Source organism: Rhinoderma darwinii, chromosome 3 (assembly GCF_050947455.1).
Source record: "Rhinoderma darwinii isolate aRhiDar2 chromosome 3, aRhiDar2.hap1, whole genome shotgun sequence".
NCBI lineage: Eukaryota > Metazoa > Chordata > Amphibia > Anura > Rhinodermatidae > Rhinoderma > Rhinoderma darwinii.
Genome location: NC_134689.1, coordinates 63,199,111 through 63,220,973, shown reverse-complemented (window position 1 = coordinate 63,220,973; position 21,863 = coordinate 63,199,111). Strand labels below are relative to the sequence as shown.

Below are 21,863 nucleotides of genomic sequence, written 5' to 3'. Positions count from 1 at the left end.
TGGGTGGGTCACTGTGACTGTCTATATGGGGGGGTCACTGTGACTGTCTATATGGGGGGGTCACTGTGACTGTCTATATGGGGGGTCACTGTGACTGTCCTTATATGGGGGGGTCACTGTGACTGTCTTTATATGGGGGGTCACTGACTGTCTATATGGGGGGTCACTGTGACTGTCTATATCGGGGTCACTGTGACTGTCTTTATATGGGGGGTCACTGTGACTGTCTTTATATGGGGGGGTCACTGTGTCTTTATATGGGGGGTCACTGTGACTGTCTTTATATGGGGGTCACTGACTGTCTTCATATGGGGGGGTCACTGACTGTCTTTATATGGGGGAGTCACTGTGACTGTCTATATGGGGGGGTCACTGTGACTGTCTATATGGGGTGGTCACTGTTACTGTCTATATGGGGGGGGTCACTGTGACCAGGGCCGCCATCAGGAATTTCAGGGCCCCCTACAGCTACATTTTCTGGGCCCCCCTACCGTGGCACCGCCTGTTAACGGTACTCCGTCCAGTACTATATCATGGTACCCAGGGTCGCCATCAGGGGGGGTATTATGGGTACTGATGTGAGAGGCCCGGCCAAACCTAATTGAAAGGGGGGCCCGGCAAACTGCCGCGACTTGCCTTTGGTAGAAAAAAACCAGGCCCCTGCAATGGGGCCCGTTTTTTTCACCAAAAGAATGTCATGAGCTGCGGGCCCCCCTTTCAATTAGGTTTGGCCGGGCCTCTCACATCAGTACCCCTAATACCCCCCCTGATGGCGGCCCTGGGTAGCATGGGGGCCGTCAAACACCGCCGCCCGTGCGACCGATCACGCGCACCCGCAAACTCCCGCGCATGCGCACCGGCGACCGCCTGGAACCGCGCACCGAATTTTGAGGCAGATTTTGACCTGCCCACACTATCTTGCCGCGTTTTTTGCCTGCGGCGATTGAGGACAGCAGACAGAAAACGCAGCGAAAAATGCATTTTCTGCCTCCCATTGATTTCGATGGGAGGTCAGAGGCAGAACCGCGGCAAGAAAGGACGTGCTGCTTTTTCTTTTTTCCGCGACTGGCTCCCATTGATTTCAGATTAAATCAATGGGAGGCGGTTTTGGAAGTTTTTTGGTGCTGATTCTGACGCAGTGTCCGAGTCAATATCAAGGCCCAAAAACTCTGAACTGGGCCTTATTGTTAGGGCTTATTCAGACGAACGTGTAATACGTCCGTGAAACGTGTGTGATTTTCACGCGCCTTGCACGGACCTATGTTACTCTATGGTGCCGTGCAGACTGTCAATGATTTTCACGCAGCGCGAGTCCGCTGCGTAAAACTCACGACATGTCCGATATTTGTGCATTGTTCGCGCATCACGCACCCATTGAAGTCAATGGGTGCGTGAAAATCACGGCCAGCACTTCCGCAGCCGTATAAACTATGAATGAAAACAGAAAAGCACCACGTGCTACAAACATCCAAACAGTGTCATAATGATGGCGGCTGCGCGAAAATCACGCAGCCACGCATCATACGCTGCTGACACACGGAGCTGTTATGGACCTTTTGCAAGCGCAAAACGCCACGTTTTTGCGCGCGCAAAAAGCACACGCTTGTGTAAATCCGGCCTTAGGGTAGGAACACACTAGGCATGAACACTGCGGATTTTATGCAACACATTTGATTGTGGAAAATCCGCAGCGTATCACAGTCGCAGCAGAGTGGGTGAGATATGAACAAATCTCATCCACACGCTGCAAAAATAATGGACCTGCAGTGTGACTTTTTGGCTTTTTAAGTCGCATGTCAATGTATTCTGTGGAATCGCCGCTCCTCTGTTGCAGAAATGCTGCGGTTCTGCCGCAAAAATCACAAATGAGAAAAAAAAAAAAAGGCACTTTTTTAAATTTATAAAAAAGTTTAGACTTGCCCCGGCCGTAGTCCTGGTGACGCGATCCTCTATTCTTAGCGTAGCCCCGCCTCCTGTCATGACTTTTCATCCCATGTGACTGCTGCAGCGGTCACATGGTCTACAGCGTCATCCCAGGAGGCGGGGCTACGTTCAGAAGAGAGAGATGCGTCACTTAAACTACGGCCGGGGTAAGTCTAAACTTTTTTTTCCCTGCAGGATTCCCGCAGCGGACACGCCTCACGAAACCTGCGCCACTATTTGGTGCGGTTTTGCTGGCGGAATTCCCTGCGGCTCCCGGGATAAGCTGTGTAGTTTTACTCAGCATATCCACCTAGTGTGTCCCTTATGATGTCGCTCCTGGAGCTGCTGCCGTTCTCTAAATAGGCAGTTGGTCCAGTAGAATTTGGAATTTTTTTTTTTTGTCACTTTCACTTTCCGTTGCGGGGTTCACCCGACAGAAACCTCAGACGGAACCCCGGAGCGGAAGCGAACAGTGATGTGAACAGGCCCTAACACAAAAGTTTTGTATTTTTTTAAGCTGGTTCACAAAAAAAAATAATTCCAAATTCTACTGGACCAACTGCCTATTTAGAGACCGGCAGCAGCTCCAGGAGCGACATCATAAGGGACACACTAGGCGGATATGCTGAGTAAAACTACACAGCTTATCCGCCCCGGAGGCCGCAGGGAATTCTGCCAGCAAAACCGCACCAAATAGCGGCGCAGGTTTCGTGAGGCTTGTCCGCTGCGGGAATCCTGCAGGGAAAAAAAGTTTAGACTTGCCAGGGCCGTAGTCCTGGTGACGCATCTCTCTCTTCTGAACGTAGCCCCGCCTCCTGGGATGACGCTGTAGACCATGTGACCGCTGCATCAGTCAAATGGGATGAAACGTCATGACAGGAGGCGGGGCTGCGCTAAGAATAGAGGATCGCGTCACCAGGACTACGGCCGGGGCAAGTCTAAACTTTATCAATTTAAAAAAGTACCTTTTTTTTTTTTCTCATTTGTGATTTTTGCGGCAGAACCGCAGCATTTCTGCAACAGAGGAGCAGCGATTCCACAGAATACATTGACATGCGACTTAAAAAGCCAAAAAGTCACACTGCAGGTCCATTATTTTTGCAGCGTGTGGATGAGATTTGTTCATATCTCACCCACTCTGCTGCGACTGTAATACGCTACGGATTATCCACAATAAAATGTGTTGCATAAAATCCGCAGTGTTCATGCCTAGTGTGTTCCTACCCTAAGGCCGGATTCACACGAGCGTGTGCTTTTTGCACGCGCAAAAAACGTGGCGTTTTGCGCATGCAAAAGGTCCATAACAGCTCCGTGTGTCAGCAGCGTATGATGCGCGGCTGCGTGATTTTCGCGCAGCCGCCATCATTATGACACTCTGTATGTTTGTAGCACGTGGTGCTTTTCTAATTTCATTCATAGTTTATACGGCTGCGGAAGTGCTGGGCGTGATTTTCACGCACCCATTGACTTCAATGGGTGCGTGATGCGCGAACAATGCACCAATATAGGACATGTCGTGAGTTTTACGCAGCGGACACACGGACACACGCTGCGTGAAAATCACTGACAGTCCGCACGGCACCATAGAGTAACATAGGTCCGTGCGAGGCGCGTGAAAATCACACACGTTGCACGGATGTATTACACGTTCGTCTGAATAAGCCCTAACAATAAGGCCCAGTTCACAGAGTTTTTGGGCCTTGATATTGACTCGGACACTGCGTCAGAATCAGCACCAAACAACTTCCAAAACCGCCTCCCATTGATTTAATCTGAAATCAATGGGAGCCAGTCGCGGAAAAAAGAAAAAGCAGCACGTCCTTTCATGCTGCGGTTCCGCCTCTGACCTCCCATCTAAATCAATGGGAGGCAGAAAATGCATTTTTCGCTGCGTTTTTTGTCTGCTGTCCTCAATCGCCGCGAGCAAAAAACGCGGCAAGATAGTGTGGGCAGGTCAAAATCTGCCTCAAAATTCTTTAAGGAATTTTGAGGCAGATTTTTTTTTGCCTGCAAAATACTGTGTGAACAGGGCCATACATAAACAACACTTTGAGATAATTTACTCACTGTGTCAGAAGAGCTGCTCCCACTCCAGTCCTCTTCCGGCGATGTCTTCCAGGCGAGGTCTTCGGTCCAGACGTCCAGTCCTTCACCTCCAGCCAGGCTCCAGGTAAGTTTTGTCCATGTGTGTCCGCGGCTGCGCGCGCGGCCGGTCGCGGGTGCGCGCGCGGGCGGTCTCCAGTGCGGCCGTTCGTGGATGCGCGCTCGCGAGTGCGCACGCGCGGGAGTTTCATTGTGCGCGCGATCGGGTGCGCGCGCGCGGGCGGACGGTTTGACGGCCCCCCATGACGAGGGGAGGGGGCCCGCAGCAGCAGCAGCAGCTCTCGACATTCTTTTGGTGAAAAAAACGGGCCCCATTGCAGGGGCCCGTTTTTTCCTACCAAAAGAATGTCGAGGCAGTTGCCGGGCCCCCCTTTCAATTAGGTTTGGCCGGGCCCCTCACACCACTACCCCTAATACCCCCCTGATGGCGGCCCTGACTGTGACTGTCTATATGGGGGGGTCACTGTGACTTTCTATATGGGTGGGTCACTGTGACTGTCTTTATATGGGGGGGGTTAAATTGTACAAATTAAAAATTAGAAAGCGTTGGAATAGAATCATGCAGTCCTAAATCAACACTATATAAATCTGTAATGAATATATTGCTTCATTTCATTTCTCATATGCTTCCAATAACATTATTTACACTCTCTAGCAATTAAATTCATACTGAGAGGTATTTAAATAGTGACCTTTACTCTATCTATACCGTAAGTCAACCTCCCGAGCAACGCCGGGTATAAAAGCTAGTTGTGTGTATGTATGTGTGTATATGTAGTGTGTGTGTGTTTTAATGCGTGTATATGTAGTGTGTGTGTTTTAATACGTGTATATGTAGTGTGTGTTTTAATGGGTGTATATGTAGTGTGTTTTTTAATGCGTGTATACAGTGAAGGAAATAAGTATTTGATCCCTTGCTGATTTTGTAAGTTTGCCCACTGTCAAAGTCATGAACAGTCTAGAATTTTTAGGCTAGGTTAATTTCACCAGTGAGAGATAAGATTATATAAAAAAGAAAAAACAGAAAATCACATAGTCAAAATTATATATATTTATTTGCATTATGCACAGAGAAATAAGTATTTGATCCCCTACCAACCATTCAGGCTGGGTTCACACGACCTATTTTCAGACGTAAACGAGGCGTATAATGCCTCGTTTTACGCCTGAAAATAGGGCTACAATACGTCGGCAAACATCTGCCCATTCATTTGAATGGGTTTGCCGACGTATTGTGCAGACGACCTGTAATTTACGCGTCGTCGTTTGACAGCTGTCAAACGACGACGCGTAAATTGACTGCCTCGGCAAAGAAGTGCAGGGCACTTCTTTGCTACGTAATTTGACCTGTTCTTCATTGAACTCAATGAAGAGCAGCTCAAGATATACGTGCGTCACAGACGCCTCGTATATTACGAGGAGGAGCATTTATGGCTGAAACGACGCAGCTGTTTTCTTCTGAAAACAGGCTGTCATTTCAGCCGTAGATGACAGCTAGCGTGTGAACATACCCTAAGAGTTCAGCCTCCTCCAGACCAGTTACACGCTCCAAATCAACTTGGTGCCTGCATTAAAGACAGCTGTCTTAAATGGTCACCTGTCCACAGACTGAATTAATCTGTCTGACTCTAATCTCTACAACATGGGCAAGACCAAAGAGCTTTCTAAGGATGTCAGGGACAAGATCATAGACCTGCACAAGGCTGGAATGGCCTACAAAACCATAAGTAAGACGCTGGGTGAGAAGGCGACAACTGTTGGTGCAATAGTAAAAAAATGGAAGACATACAAAATGACTGTCAATCGACATCGAACTGAGGCTCCATGCAAAATCTCACCTCGTGGGGTATCCTTGATCCTGAAGAAGGTGAGAGCTCAGCCGAAAACTACACGGGGGGAACTTGTTAATGATCTCAAGGCAGCTGGAACCACAGTCACCAAGAAAACCATTGGTAACACATTACGCCGTAATGGTTTAAAATCCTGCCGTGCCCGCAAGATCCCCCTGCTCAAGAAGGCACATGTACAGGCCCGTCTGTAGTTTGCAAATGAACATGTGGATGATTCTGAGAGTGATTGGGAGAAGGTGCTGTGGTCAGATGAGACTAAAATTGAGCTCTTTGGCATTAACTCAACTCGCCGTGTTTGGAGGAAGAGAAATAATGCCTATGACCCAAAGAATACCGTCCCCACTGTCAAGCATGGAGGTGGAAACATTATGTTTTGGGGGTGTTTCTCTGCTAAGGGCACAGGACTACTTCACCGCATACACTACAGAAAACGTCTGACTGCTGTGCTGTAATGTAGATTACAGCAGTCTTTTTTATTTAGAAAAACGAAAATTTTTGACGGAGTTATGACCTGTTTTAGCTTTATGCTAATGAGTTTGTTAATGGACAAATGGGCGTGTTTTACTTTTTGACCAAGTGGGCATTGTATAGAGGAATGTATGAGGCTGACCAATCGGTGACCAATCAGCGTCATACACTTCTCCCCATTCAATGTGCTGTGTAAACAGCACATAGCGATATAGCTATATCGCTATGTGCAGCCACATAAACACACTATAACGTTACTCGAGTGTCCTGACAGTGAATATACATTACCTCCAGCCAGGACGTGATGTATATTCAGAATCCTGACCACTTCTGTAGCGTCTCTGTGAGATTTACAGAAAGGCAAGCGTAATCTCGCTAGATCACGATGTAACCTGTAATTTAAAACGAGATTACACTTGCCTTGCTGTAAATATCACAGAGGCGCTACAGAAGTGTCAGAATTGTGAATAGACATCCCGTCCTGGCTGGAGGTAATCTATATTCACTGTCAGGACACTGCAATAATGTTAGTGTTTGTGTATGTGGCTGCACATAGTGATATAGCTATATCGCTATTTGCTGTGTAAATGAATGGGGAGGGGGGGGAGTGTATGACGCGGTTTGGTCACTGATTGGTCAGCGTCATACACTTCTCTCCACAACGCCCACTTGGTCAAAAAGTAAAACACGCCCAGTTGTCCATTAAGAAATTAATTAGCATAAAGCTAAAATAGGTCATAACTCTCAGAATTTCCCGGCAGCGTATTGTGATTTAAAGGCCTTACAAAAAAATTAAATTCTCACCTAATCTCCTTTTTTGAGTGGATCTCGGCGGTTAAGATGACCTTGTTGCCAAAACTTCTTTATTATTTTGAGACTCTTCCCATAGCTAACCCCTTTCAGGAATTAAAATCCTTGCATGTTGCTATTAATAAAATTGATCTGGGCTCAGAAGAGATTTCTAAACGGGTCTTAACTTCCTCTAAAAATCAAGGGGACTTGGGGCTCAAAGAAATCCCTGACTTCATCTCCATCGTCTTTTCCTCTTCTCTCCTGTGTTTGTCTACATCTTATCAAATGGATAGCTATATCATGGCTCATTGTCTCTTTTCTTTCACATAAATTCTATACATATACAATGTTTCACTACTGTTATAATGATGTGCACATTTATGTGAATGGTCCGTCTCTGCATAGTCTTTCCTTTGTGGACCATCATTACCTAGTTATAAGCAGATATACTGCTAAGTACTTTTGTTTTATTGTCTATTTGACAGGACTTCTCTTTGTCCTGTTTCCGTTATTATCTTGAAGAAAAAAAAAAAGAAAATTCAATAAATATTACAGTTGGAGAAAAAACAAAAGCCTGTGTGTGATCCTGGCCTGAGATGAATGTTTTAAAGGACAACATAATAAATAAGTTTTAGTTGTATGTAACTTTTATATGGACCATTTGAAAATTCTGTTAGTACTGTTGTACAGAAAGAAAAGATGGACTCACAGCTCACTCTTGACTTTGTCACATTAAAATAGCACATCTGGCCGCTGAAACAAAAACAACATAATTGCCCTAACAGCCCTCCCCAAGGCTGTTAGGGCAGTTTCAACAATAAATTACCTTATTTCCTTTTCCATATATATCCACTGCATTCTTGCTACCAAATTTTTCCCATGGACCAAATGCCACCGTTTAAGGGGAGTGTATGAGATTAGAAAAAAAGGATCTGTTTTTTTCCCTAGAAACTGCACCACTCTATGGGCTGTGTCTGCTAGTGCCGGGATCAGCAACCTGCGGCACAGCAGCTGTTGTAAAACTACAACTCCCAGCATGCACTGACAACCAAAGGCCTTATTATTCCAGCCAAAGACTATCAGGGCATACTAGGAATTGCAGTTACAATACAGCTGAAGTACCGTAGGTTGCTCACCCCGATGCTTTTGCAACATAGCCACATTTACTTCACTGAATAAGCAAAACACAGCCCAAGGACGACACTGGCTCTACTCCTGGGAATAAAAAAAAATAAAAAAAGGTCTGATTTTTTTTATGTCGTACAACCTCTTTGAAAGGATTGTATGAGATTAGAGACACATTAACACCTTTGTCCAGAAACAGCACCACTCTTGACCATGGGCTGTGTTTGCTATTTTAGCTTGGCAATTGGAGGGAATGGGGGTGAGCTGTAATACTGACACAGCCCATCAACAAGAGTGGAGCTGTTTCTGGACAAACCATCCATAATACAAAACCTTTATTGACGCCAGTATGAACATTTCGTTGTAAAATAATAAGGAAAGCATTCAGATAGTGAAATAACATTTTCAGAATCTGAGCATTCAGCACTTAAATATTTAAAAATGGAGGTTTCTGTAGTTCTAGAACAATATGTTAATGGAAGTGTGCATGTTAGTAGCCAGTGAAGAGACAAAAACCTGAAAAAACTAAGTACATTAAATTACTTTACCTTTCGTCTTGAAATAGAGAACTAAGTACATTAAATTACTTTACCTTTAGTCTTGAAATAGAGAACTCTTTGTTACATTGTTTGCAGACAGTTGCCTCATCATCCTTTAGCCATGTATGACCCTTTAAATAATAATAATTCTAATAATAATTATTATAGTAATAATAATAAAAAAACAAATGTAAGACTTATGCACATAGAGAGGACAATTAAGCATGAACAGAACTATTACAGTTTGCATCTCTCCAAAACAACAAGAACACAGGTTATCTAAAAAAACAATAAAATCCCTAGGGAAAGTACATGCAGCATGGTGCTGATCACAATCCTGTTAGTGGAAGACAGACATGTGCTGTGGAAAGATGAGAGCAGAGATGGATTGATCTTGGTGTTAACAAGAAAAAGAATATAAAATCCATGAATGGATTCTAATCATTTTATTATTTTTTATTATTATTATTTTTTTTATCATAGAAGTCAGTTGGTCACAGACTGAAAAACTAATGCACACCCATGTAAATTAATCATCAGCTTTTCCATTTGTTTAGATCAGTGGTATCGCTAAGCACTTTTGACCAATTTCCCTTCCTTATGTAATCTCAATAATTTGAGCCAAAAATTGTCTCACATGTTGAAAAATACTGTACATCTTAGTAATGCCCCTTTCTCTCGACACTTATCAAAATTGTACAGGAAGGTGTAAAAACATGTCTAAAAGAGTTATTCCCATCTTAGACATCAATGGCTTATCTACGATATATTTATTCACAGAATAAAACTGATCAAAAAAACAACACAATAAAACTTAACGTTAATAAAAGGAAATTGGCCTTTAAAAAAAGAGTGGGTGAAAAAAATGCTATAAGGAAAACAAACTCATCCTGTTAAACCCTACCAGGTCACCCTGCCTAGTCAGAGCAACGCCCCTACTCAAGGGACAGCCCTGACCTCCAACCTATACCCTAGAAGCCCTGTTAATGGCCTATCCAATTTAATAGTCCAGAAAATGGGTGGGGTGGAAACACAGAGTGACATTTGGTCTTATACCAATAGGTAAAAAAAACAAGCAGGGCAGTCTTTAGATAAATAACTTAGCTTTGATTCCTCAAGGATGGAAAAGGTATATTATAAAAAGTAATAATATACAGGTGTTACATTCCAGATCCCAATGGCCTTATGTTTCTCTAATAGGAGGTGCTGACCCTCATTCTCCTACCCTGCTTTTCCCTTTTTCTCTCCCTTCCCTTTATTACTTTTTCCTTTTTTGAACTGTTGCAATATTCAGAATATATTTGTTTGTCATGATTCAATCTACGGTGTTTGACCCCGGATGTTGATTGCTTTGTTTGATGTACAGTTTATCCTTTCTTGAAAATCTTCAATAAAAATTATTGAAACATAAAAGAGAAACAAAATAACTACAGATAATAAACACAGTCCCGAGGTGTCCCCGCTGATAAAATGACAGGTTCACCAGGGAAATACACAAACAAAAAACAGATTGCCACCAGGATAACTGGTGCAACCTGACACAAAAGCTGGATCAAGAAGCTGTTATAAAAAGCTGCCTAATATATTAGACAGGTGAAGCATAGAAAAAAGGAGAAGAAAACACTTCAGTAGTCACAGTGTTGTCTGGGTCATTTGTATGATGCTACTCCCAACCCCTGTCACCAGTCTGCCACAGACCGCTAGTAGGTCTTATAATGTCCAGTGGAGGTAGTCCAGAGATAATGGATAAGGTAATGGATGTGAAGATGAGTTTTTTTTTTATGTAACCGCTAGCTATTATCTAGCCTACAAAAGCTGTTACATTTGTTTGGCTCTGTGAAAAATGATCTACTAGATATGCCATAAATGTTTAACAGATGCGGGTCCAAACCTAGTGAGGCTGCCACCTCATGAAGGTGGAGGATGAATGGAGAGGTGGCCACGCTTGTATGTAGCTCTATCCATTCAGCTTCGCTATTTCAGTAACTACCATAAACCAGAATGGAGAGAGCCATGCACATGTGCGACAACCTCATAATTTATTTTCGATGTGCATAATCCCAAATCGTATAGAAGTAACTGTTGCCCCTGGACCCTGCTTCATACCCACTGCTTATGCATCTCTTTTGGTATATTTACAATTTGCGGTTAAGGTACTAAATCAAATACACTGCTGTTTTACAAAAATACTTTATTTTTACCGCCATTTTACGCAAAACCTCAATTGAACCAGTACGTGTTACTACATCCTAATATCATTGAGGTGTCTTTGCCTCTGTCCGAAGCGCCAATTGTGCTGCACCTCAGTGCTGCCGAATTCATCATAGGGGGGACAACAAAACTTCCCCCTGGTAATAAGATGAGCCAATGGTGCAGATCTTTCGTGTTATAGTGCAAAGTGTTCAAGATTTCTGGTGTCTTAAAGAGGCTCTGTCACCAGATTATAAATGCTCTATCTCCTACATAATCTGATCGGCGCTGGAATGTACATAACAGCAGTGGTTTTTATTTTGAAAAACTATCATTTTTGAGCATGTTATGAGCAATTTTAGATTTAGTTTCTTAATGCCCAACTGGGCGTGTTTTTACTTTTGACCAAGTGGGTGTTGTAAAGAAGTGTATGAGGCTGACCAATCAGTGACCAATCAGTGTTCCAGCCCAGCATGATCCCCAGCACAGTGAGATTGTGCAGTGAAAGAAGCTGGGCTGGAACAATGAGAAGTGTATGAGGCTGATTGATCACTAATTGGTCAGCCTCATACACTTCTTTACAACACCCACTTGGTCAAAAGTAAAAACACGCCCAGTTGGGCATTAAGAAACTAAATCTAAAATTGCTCATAACTTGCTCAAAAATGATCGTTTTTCAAAATAAAAACCACTGCTGTTATCTACATTCCAGCGCCGATCAGATTATGTATGAGATAGGGCACTGATAATGTGGTGACAGAGCCTCTTTAAGTACTGACCTTGCCTGCCTGGAAGGCACTTCTAGAGATGAGATTAAAGATTTTGACTCTTTTCTTTTGACGGAAAAAAGTACAGTCTGCTCTGCTATTTAGGAGTACACTACTGTATATTATTAAAAATTCAAGTGGTTTTCCGGGAGTTTATAAAAAATAGAGTGAAAATAGGAAATTAGATCAATTTGAAAATATTATCAATACATGTTAAATCCCCTGCCGCTTCAGTGATGATGCCCCGGCTGTCTTTGTCTGCATGACCTGCAGTGATGCTGTGCCATTCATCCACGCAACCGCTGTAGCCAATCACTGGTCTCATTGGTCTTCTGCCATACATACAAGTATCGCCCCTGAGGCCAGTTATTAGCTGCAGCATTCACATGTTCCCTCAAAGCCTGAATAGCTAGTGGGCAGCCAGTTAGGTATCTAGGCACTATTCCCCATAATACGCCTCGTTTACGCCTGAAAATAGGTCGTGTGAACCCAGACTAACTGTACAGCTGCATAGCTCTCCCTACAATTGGGCAGAGCCATGCAGGAGTGCTCTACCCGTTCAGTAAATGGGGAGCTCAGGGGGTGCAGACTTTCCCTGAGTGGGGATAGCTTCTGAGCGGAGTGGCCGCAGCACGAATGAATGGAACGTCATTACTGCTGGATAGGTAAACAAGGACCGGTAGTGACCAGAAAACCACTTCAATGAAGAAAATGGTATTATGGCCCAAAGTAATGGTTTCCTCATTTTTAGTAACAAGATCATCGAGATATACTAAGGAGTAATTATTTACAATAAACTAAGCCTTACTCTGGGGAAAAAAAATCACAGACTTTTTTTGCAGTTTTGCTGCGTTTTTGGGAATTGCGGCAAAGCTGTTGTGGTTAGGTTGTGATTATGAAAAATGCAGCAAAAAAAGAAAAAACGTCTCGGGTAAATATTCCCTTATGGAGGAAATCAAAATAGAACAAGTGCAACAGCACCTGTTTGGCATTAGGCTTGTTCAGAAAGCAACCCAGCTGTTCCTAAAATGAGAGATCCTCAGTGATGCAAGGTCTGCAGGATCATTGAAGAGCCAAAATGGAAAAAATAAGAATCAGGTGTACATTCATTTACATGATAGAGAAAGTAAAAAATTGTGTAGTACCGTGTTAGCCAGAGACAATATGAAATGTTAAATACTTTTGTGTCAAAAAAGACAAAAGTATAATAGGTATGATACCTTTATTGGCTAACCATAAAAGTTCTATATGCAAGCTTTCAGAGCACAGAGGCCCCTTCTTCAGGCAGTTTACAAATGAATGACTTAGAAAAAAGCACAACATTTAGATGTTACACAAAGACAATTAGTACATGAGGTGATACATCATTAAGATAAGCCGGGGCAATAAAACTGAGGTTATAGGGGTGATGACTTAGGAGTTAAGGCATCTGGAGTCAGTCTGATGGGGGACGTGACGTGTGTCCATGTAGTGGCTCATAAATCCTGGTGTTAGATTGAGGCCTTGTGTCAATGACTGGAATTTTATCATCATCTTGAATTCCCAAATTTTTCTTTCTCTGTTGTTTTTTAAATGACCCTTCAGTAATAGGACCTTTAAATCTGCCAAACTGTGGTCTGGTCCAGAGAAGTGTTTTCCCACGGGTGTATCCACCTCCTGTTTTATTGTATGTCTGTGAAGATTCATCCTGGTTTGTAGTTTTTGTATTGTTTCTCCAATGTAGATTCCTTTATTGATGCACCTTGTACACAGGATCATGTACACTACATTGGAGGATGTACAGGAGAACGTGCCAGTGATTTTATAGTCCTGCTGCGTGTTTGGTATCTGGATGGTGTTTGATGACCAGATGTTGGTACAGGTCTTGCATTTTCTACTGTTGCAAGGAAAAGTGCCAGTCTCTGTTGGTGGTGAGAGGGCACTTCTGACCAGGAGATTCCTTAGGTTTCCTTAGAAGTGCCCTCTCACCACCAACAGAGACTGGCACTTTTCCTTGCAACAGTAGAAAATGCAAGACCTGTACCAACATCTGGTCATCAAACACCATCCAGATACCAAACACGCAGCAGGACTATAAAATCACTGGCACGTTCTCCTGTACATCCTCCAATGTAGTGTACATGATCCTGTGTACAAGGTGCATCAATAAAGGAATCTACATTGGAGAAACAATACAAAAACTACAAACCAGGATGAATCTTCACAGACATACAATAAAACAGGAGGTGGATACACCCGTGGGAAAACACTTCTCTGGACCAGACCACAGTTTGGCAGATTTAAAGGTACTCATTCTGAAGGGTCATTTTAAAAACAACAGAGAAAGAAAAATTTGGGAATTCAAGATGATGATAAAATTCCAGTCATTGACACAAGGCCTCAATCTAACACCAGGATTTATGAGCCACTACATGGACACACGTCACGTCCCCCATCAGACTGACTCCAGATGCCTTAACTCCTAAGTCATCACCCCTATAACCTCAGTTTTATTGCCCCGGCTTATCTTAATGATGTATCACCTCATGTACTAATTGTCTTTGTGTAACATCTAAATGTTGTGCTTTTTTCTAAGTCATTCATTTGTAAACTGCCTGAAGAAGGGGCCTCTGTGCTCTGAAAGCTTGCATATAGAACTTTTATGGTTAGCCAATAAAGGTATCATACCTATTATACTTTTGTCTTTTTTGACACAAAAGTATTTAACATTTCACATGATAGAGAAAGAAATTAAAAGCTTCATGATTATGAAAACCAGGGGTATTAGGCAGCTATGATAGCATAATGTAAAAAACTCTCAGTCTATTAACATTTGTACATGTAACTTCATGTGCTGAACTGCATGAGGGCAGTTTATAAATATAGGAATCACTAATTCCTCCGCACGCCCACAGCATTTTTTTTTAAATAGACCTCAGATCATAAACATTGCAATAATGCCTATTTTTAGCTGCAACTTTCCTGAAGTCATCATGTGGCCAGATACACTGAATCATGAATGGATAAGAAGTGTATTGTAGGTTTGAAAAAAATGTGTATGGCTTAACCGGCGACAAGACAGTGCTTTCATAGGACTTCTGAAATTACCATACCTTAAGAGCTTTGTTGACTTCTTTGATGTCTTCCATTTTTAATTTTGATCTAAAAGAAAAATGCAGGATATGAAAACTTTTAGAACAGTAAAAAAAACTTCCATCTAGATTTAATCAAGATACAATGAGTAACAAAATTGCCTACTGCCTCCGGCGGTGTTTTGTTATTGTTCTTTCAGCCTGAGGGTATTTTCACATTGAGTGTCTTCAGCCGTTTTTCGGGCCGTAAATGTCCCGAAAAACGGCTGAAAAATCGCCTCCAAACATCTGCCCATTGATTTCAATGGGAAAACACGTTCTGTTCCGACAGGGCGTTTTTAAAAATGGCCATGTAAAAAAACGGCCGCGAAAAAAAAGTGCATGTCACTTCTTCAGCCGTTTTTGGAGACGTTTTTCATAGATTCTATAGAAAAACAGCTCCAAAAACGTCCGTTAAAAACACAGTGAAAAATGTGACTGATTCAAAAACGTCTAAAAATATTTTCCCTTCAAAACAGCTCTGTACTTGCAGACGTTTTTTATTTTGTGTGTGCACATACCCTTACTGTTTCCAACTCCAAATATGGCAAACTGTTTTTTTTGTTTTGTTTTTTTTAGCTTTGCTTTTGCACCTAATGGCAACCATCATGAGCAACATCATAAAATAATAATAGTGCAAAAAATTTAGGCTAGGACTCCACGGTGACACAGAGTCCTTGTCCCTGTGTTTGGTGATTTTTGGTCATAGGTAACATGTACAGTCGTGAATAAAATTGTTGGTACCCTTTCGTTAAGAAAAGAAAAACCCACAATGGTCAATGAAATAACTTGAAACTTACAAAAGTAATAATACATTTTCATTTACTGAAAATTCTCTAATGTAAATCAGACATTGCTTTTGAATTGTGGTTCAACAGAAAAAAAAAATATCAAAAAAAAATAATGAAACGGACATTGACAAAAATCATAGTACCCTTAACTTAATATTTTGTTGCACAATCTTTTTAGGCAATCACTGTGAAAAAACTATTTCTGTAACTCTCAATGAGCACCTGTCCACAGGTATTTTGGCCCACGCCTCGTGAGCAGTAGGTGAACTACCGCTGTAACAGCCACAGTGGCTGCTACGGGGCCCATGGCATGAGGGGGCCCGTGCCACAAGCCGGACCGGGCCCCACATGCCCGGAGGCTCCGCTAGCAGCCGCTATGGCGATGCCACATTTGGACGCAGACACTATTGAACACTATGACAGAGAAGGGAGGTATCTCCCTGCTCTGCCATGGGGTACTGTATTGCTGGAGCAAGGAGCTAATCGTCCTTCCTCCAGCATGCACTCTGCCGTGAGCGGCTCGGCGCAGGCAGGCGCAATGTTGTGACGTCATCGCGCCTGTCCGCTCTGAGTCACTGATAGCACAGACCGGAGGAGCAGGATCCTCCACATGTCGTGGGAGCAGGGATAGGTAAGTAATTATGTTGTTATTTTTATATTATGCACTTACGGGGGCTCTATACTGGTTAGGAAAGGGGGGCTGATATGGTGGCAGATATAGGAGCATTTTGCTATATCGGGGGCATTATACTGTGTGGGGGCAGCTATGGGGGGCATTATACTGTGGAGGCAGCTATGGTGGGCATTATACTGTATGGGGGCATTATACTGTGGGAACAGGTATAGGGGGCATTATACTGTGGGGGCAGCTATGGGGGCATTATACTCTTGGAACAGCTATGGGGGCATTATACTGTGGAGGCAGCTATGGTGGGCATTATACTGTATGGGGGCATTATACTGTGGGGACAGGTATGGGGGGCATTATACTGTGGGGACAGGTATGGGGGGCATTATACTGTGGGGACAGCTATGGGGGGAAATATACTGTGGGGGCAGCTATGGGGGGCATTATACTGTGGGGACATCTATGGGTGGCATTATACTATCGGGGCATTATACTGTATGGGGGGCATTATACTGTGTGGGCAGCTATGGGGGGCATTATACTGTGGGCACAGCTATGGGGGCATTATACTGCGGAGGCAGCTATGGTGGGCATTATACAGTATGGGGGCATTATACTGTGGGGACAGGTATGGAGGGCATTATACTGTGGGGACAGGTATGTGGGAAATATACTGTGGGGGCAGCTATGGGGTACATTATATTGTGGGGACATCTATGGGTGGCATTTTACTATCGGGGCATTATACTGTATGGGGGCATTATACTGTGTGGGCAGCTATGGGGGCATTATACTGTGGGGACAGCTATGGGGGCATTATACTGTGGGGACAGCTGTGGGGGGCATTATACTGTGGGGGCAGCTATGGGGGGCATGATACTGTGGAGGCAGCTATGGGGGGCATGATACTGTGGGGACAGCTATGGGTGGCATTATACTGTGGGGGCATCTATGGTGGCATTATACTTTATGGGGGGCATTATACTGTGGGGACAGGTATGGGGGCATTATACCGTGGGGACAGGTATGGGGGCAATATACTGTGGGGGCAGCTATGGGGGGCATTACACTGTGGAGACAGCTATGGGTGGTATTATACTGTGGGGGCAGCTATGATAGGATTATACTGTAAGTGGCATTATACTGTGTGGGCATCTATGGGGGGCATTATGCTGTGGGGACAGCTATGGGCGGCATTATACTGTGTGGGCAGCTATGGGGGCATTATACTGTGGGCACAGCTATGGGGGGCATTATACTCTGGGGACAGCTATGGGGCATTATACTGTGGGAGCAGCTATGGGGATTATTATACTGTCAGGGGGAAGCATTATACTGTGTGGGGCATTATACTGTGGGGACAGCTATGGGGGCATTATTCTGTGTGGGGGCAGCTATTGGGGGCATTATACTGTGGGCACAGCTATGGGGATTATTATACTGTCAGGGGGAAGCATTATACTGTGTGGGGCATTATACTGTGGGGACAGCTATGGGGGCATTATTCTGTGTGGGGGCAGCTATTGGGGGCATTATACTGTGGGCACAGCTATGGGGGGCATTATACTCTGGGGACAGCTATGGGGCATTATACTGTGGGAGCAGCTATGGGGATTATTATACTGTCAGGGGGAAGCTATGGGGGCATTATACTGTGTGGGGCATTATACTGTGGGGACAGCTATGGGGGCATTATTCTGTGTGGGGGCAGCTATTGATGGCATTATACTGTGGGGACAGCTATGGGGAGCATTATACTGTGTGGGGGCATTATACTGTGTGGTCATTATACTGGGGACAGCTATGGGGGGCATTATACTGTGGGGACAGGTTTGGGGCAATATACTGTGGGGGCAGCTATGGGGGGCATTATACTGTGGGGACAGCTATGGGTAGCATTATACTGTGGGGGCAGCTATGATGGAGATTATACTGTATGGGGCATTATACTGTGTAGGCAGCTATGTGGGGCATTATACTGTGTGGGGCAGCTATGATGGGGATTATACTGTATGGGGCATTATACTGTGGGCACAGCTATGTGTGGAATTATACTGTGGGGACAGCTATGGGGGGCATTATACTGTGGGAGCAGCTATGGGGTTATACTGTCAGGGGGAAGATGTGGGGGGCATTATACTGTGTGGGGAAGCTATGGGGGCATTATACTGTGTGGGGAAACTATGTGGGCATCATACTGTGGGGGCAGCATTGGGGGCATTATACTGTATGGGGCAGCCATGGGGGGCTTTATACTGTGGGGAGAGCTATGGGGAGCATTATACTGTGTGGGGGCAGCTATGGGGGGCATTATACTGGGGACAGCTATGGGGTGCATTATACTGTGTGGGGTGCAGCTATGGGGAGCATTATACTGTATGAGGCAGCTATGCAGGGCATTATACTGTGTGGGGTATTATACTGTGGGGGCTGCTATGGGGGCATTATACTGTGGAGGCAGCTATGGGGGACATTATACTGTGTGGGGTGCAGCTATGGGGAGCATTATGCTGTTTGGGGTGCAGCTATGGGGGCATTATACTGGGTGGGGGCATCTGTGTGGGCATTATACTGTATGGGGCAGCTATGGGGGCATTATACTGTGGAGGCAGCTATGGGGGCATCATACTGTATGGGGCAGCTATGGGGGCATTATACTGGGTGGGGGCATCTGTGTGGGCATTTTACTGTATGGGGCCCAGTGTTTCCTAGTTATGCCCCTGCTAGTGAGGATAGTACTCCCGCTGTCTCAGGTTTGAAGGGTGCCTTCTCCAGACTGCATGTTTCAGCTCCTTGCACAGGTGTTCAATAGGATTTAGATCAGGGTTTATAGAAGGCTACTTCAGAATAGTCCAATGCTTTGCTCTTAAGCATTCTCGGATGTTTTTAGCTGTGTGCTTTGTGTCGTTATCCTGTTGGAGGACCCATGACCTGTGACATAGACCAAAGGTTCTTGGTCCTGGAGAGTCAATAAGTCCTTTCTCCTCGACTCTGCATGTACATTTGATTTATCTCAGATTAAGACCTTACACGCCTGTTGGTTCAATGATAGACACTCAAATGTGTGCTTTGTGGTGTTCTTATAAAACAAATCTACCGCTTCGAAAAGGAGAGAGAGCCCATGCACTTAAAAATGCTCTATACAAAGTGTTCTTCCTGGAAGTGGCTCACAAGCATGCACTCACCACCCAAATCTGACAGGCCATACAGTGTGCCAGACTGGAGGTGAAGCCCCTACTGGAGTCAACGCATAAGCTATTCCTGCAAATCTGCCATAGCAGATTATATGAATACGGCAACAAAATCGAACGTATGTTCGCCAAGGCTCTCAAAGGCCAAATAGAACAATTCCATATACCCTGTTTCAAAACCACCTAAGTCTCCCTGGTTCACTCCACCCGTTCAGCTTCTTTCTATTTATTTAACTCAGACCTATAACAACCTTTCAAATCACCCTTAATCACCATCTTTGGCATGAGTCTCTTCTCTCCTCCAATTCTACTTGTTTATCGTTTGATGCCTTGGAAGTTTTAGAATGACCTTTCTCCCTGAACTTATGGTTGCTGTCAAAGATCTCCTGGGGAAAGCCCCGGACCTGATGGCTACACTGAAAAAATTCTTTAAAACATTTGCTTATTCACTGGCCCCTTTTCTACTTCTGGCCTTCAACTCATTAACTCTAGACACCTTGTCCCTTCCCAGTCTACACTGGCTCCTGTCGTGGTCCTTCCTAAACCAGGTTAAGATCCCCAAGCATGCACTAGTTCCTGAACCATATCATTGCTGACTTTGAACCTTAAAACATACTCTAAGCTTCTTGTGAAAAGACTGAATCCCCACATTCTATCCCTGATTCTAATAGACCAAGTGGACTTTACACTTTAGATATTATACATCACGCACAACTCTACCATATCCCTCTTATGATCCTGTCTCTGGATGACGAAAAGGCGGTCGACAGCATTGCTTGGCCTGCATTCCACTCCACCTTACAGCAAATAGGCATTGGCATCACCTTTACGGTAAAAAAAATTCAGCAGTTTACAAGACTTCTACTGCCAGATTAAAAATTAAACCCGTTCCCGCTGCAGCCACTTTTGACCTTCCTGACAGAGTCTCATTTTTCAAATCTGACTTGTCAATTTATGTGTTAATAACTTTGGAATGCGTTTTACATATACAAGCGATTCTGAGATTGTTTCTCGTCACACATTGTACTTTATGTTAGTGGTAAAATTTAGTCAATACATTCAGTATTTGTAAAAAAAAAAACGCTAAAATTTAGCGAATAATTCCAAAGATTTGTATTTTTATCAATTTAACTGTATCTGCTTGTAAGACAGATAGTTCTACCACACAAAACAGTTGCTTATTAACATTTCCCATAGGTCTACTTTCAATTGGCATTGAATATCCTTTTATTTTTTTAGGACGTTACAAGGCTTATAACTTGAAATTTCTCTAATTTTCCAGAAAATTTCAAAAGCCTATTGTAATGACAGGGGTAGGGAAACGGACAAGTGAGCCCTAATCTACCCACCACTCTGTCCCTGCCTACTTGCAACGACCCGCCCTAGGCGAGGGGGTACAACTGGGCGGCGGTCCCTACGCTCCATAAGTGCACGAGACAAACAGATAAGGGAACACAAAGCAAAGGGAAAGAGGCAGTTGCCCACAGCAACACCGTGAGCAACAAGAGTGGTGAACGAGCCGAGTCAAACCAGGAGTGCACGAGGTACCAAACGCAGAGCAGGAGAGTAGTCAGAAAGCCAGGGTCAGTATGGAGCAGGATCAAATAGATAGAAGCTGTAGCTGGGCCAGGAAACCACACAAGAAGAATCACAAGCAAAGGAGGAACAGGAAAGGCAGGTATAAATAGACAGAGGGCGGGAGCTAGCTCCGTCTGGCCAGGCTGCGATAGGCTCTCCCACTCCTAAGCCTGCCATCCTGAGTGGTGGAAGATGGAGTCAGTCTCAGAGACATAGACTCAGGTGCAGACTGATTACCTATGGGAGTATCCACAGAAGTTGTGCCTGGATGATCCTTTACACCTATTTTTTAGGGACCAGTTCAGTTGTGAAGTGTTTGGGCGGCCCATATATTACAAACCCCATAAATCACCCAATTTTTAAAAACTGCACACCTTTGTTTCAAAACAAATAGAAAATATCTTAATCCGTTTGGCGTTTCACAGGAATTAAAGCAATGTAGAGGTGAAATTTACAAATTTCATTTTTTTTGCAGAATTTCATTTTAATCCATTTTTTACTGTAACACAGAAGGTTTTACCAGAGAAACACAACTCAATATTTATTACCCAGATTCTGCCATTTTTAGAAATATACATCATGTGGCCCTAATGTGTTAATGGACTGAAACACTGGCCTCAGAATTTAAGGAGCACCTAGTGGATTTTTGGACTTTCTTTTTATTAGATTTTAATTTAGGCACCATGTCAGGTTTGAAGAGGTAGTGTGGTACCAAAACAAAGGAAACACTCCAACAATACCCCATTTTAAAAACTACACCCACAAGGAATTCATCTGGTTGTGTAGTTAGCATTTTAACCCCACAAGT

The 21,863-nt window shown here is 43.8% G+C and overlaps 1 pseudogene; it reads right to left on the bottom strand.

Moving 5' to 3' along the window:
• LOC142750372 (RUN and FYVE domain-containing protein 1-like) overlaps positions 1-21,863 on the bottom strand; it is a 498,511-nt pseudogene that overhangs the window by 12,478 nt on the left and 464,170 nt on the right.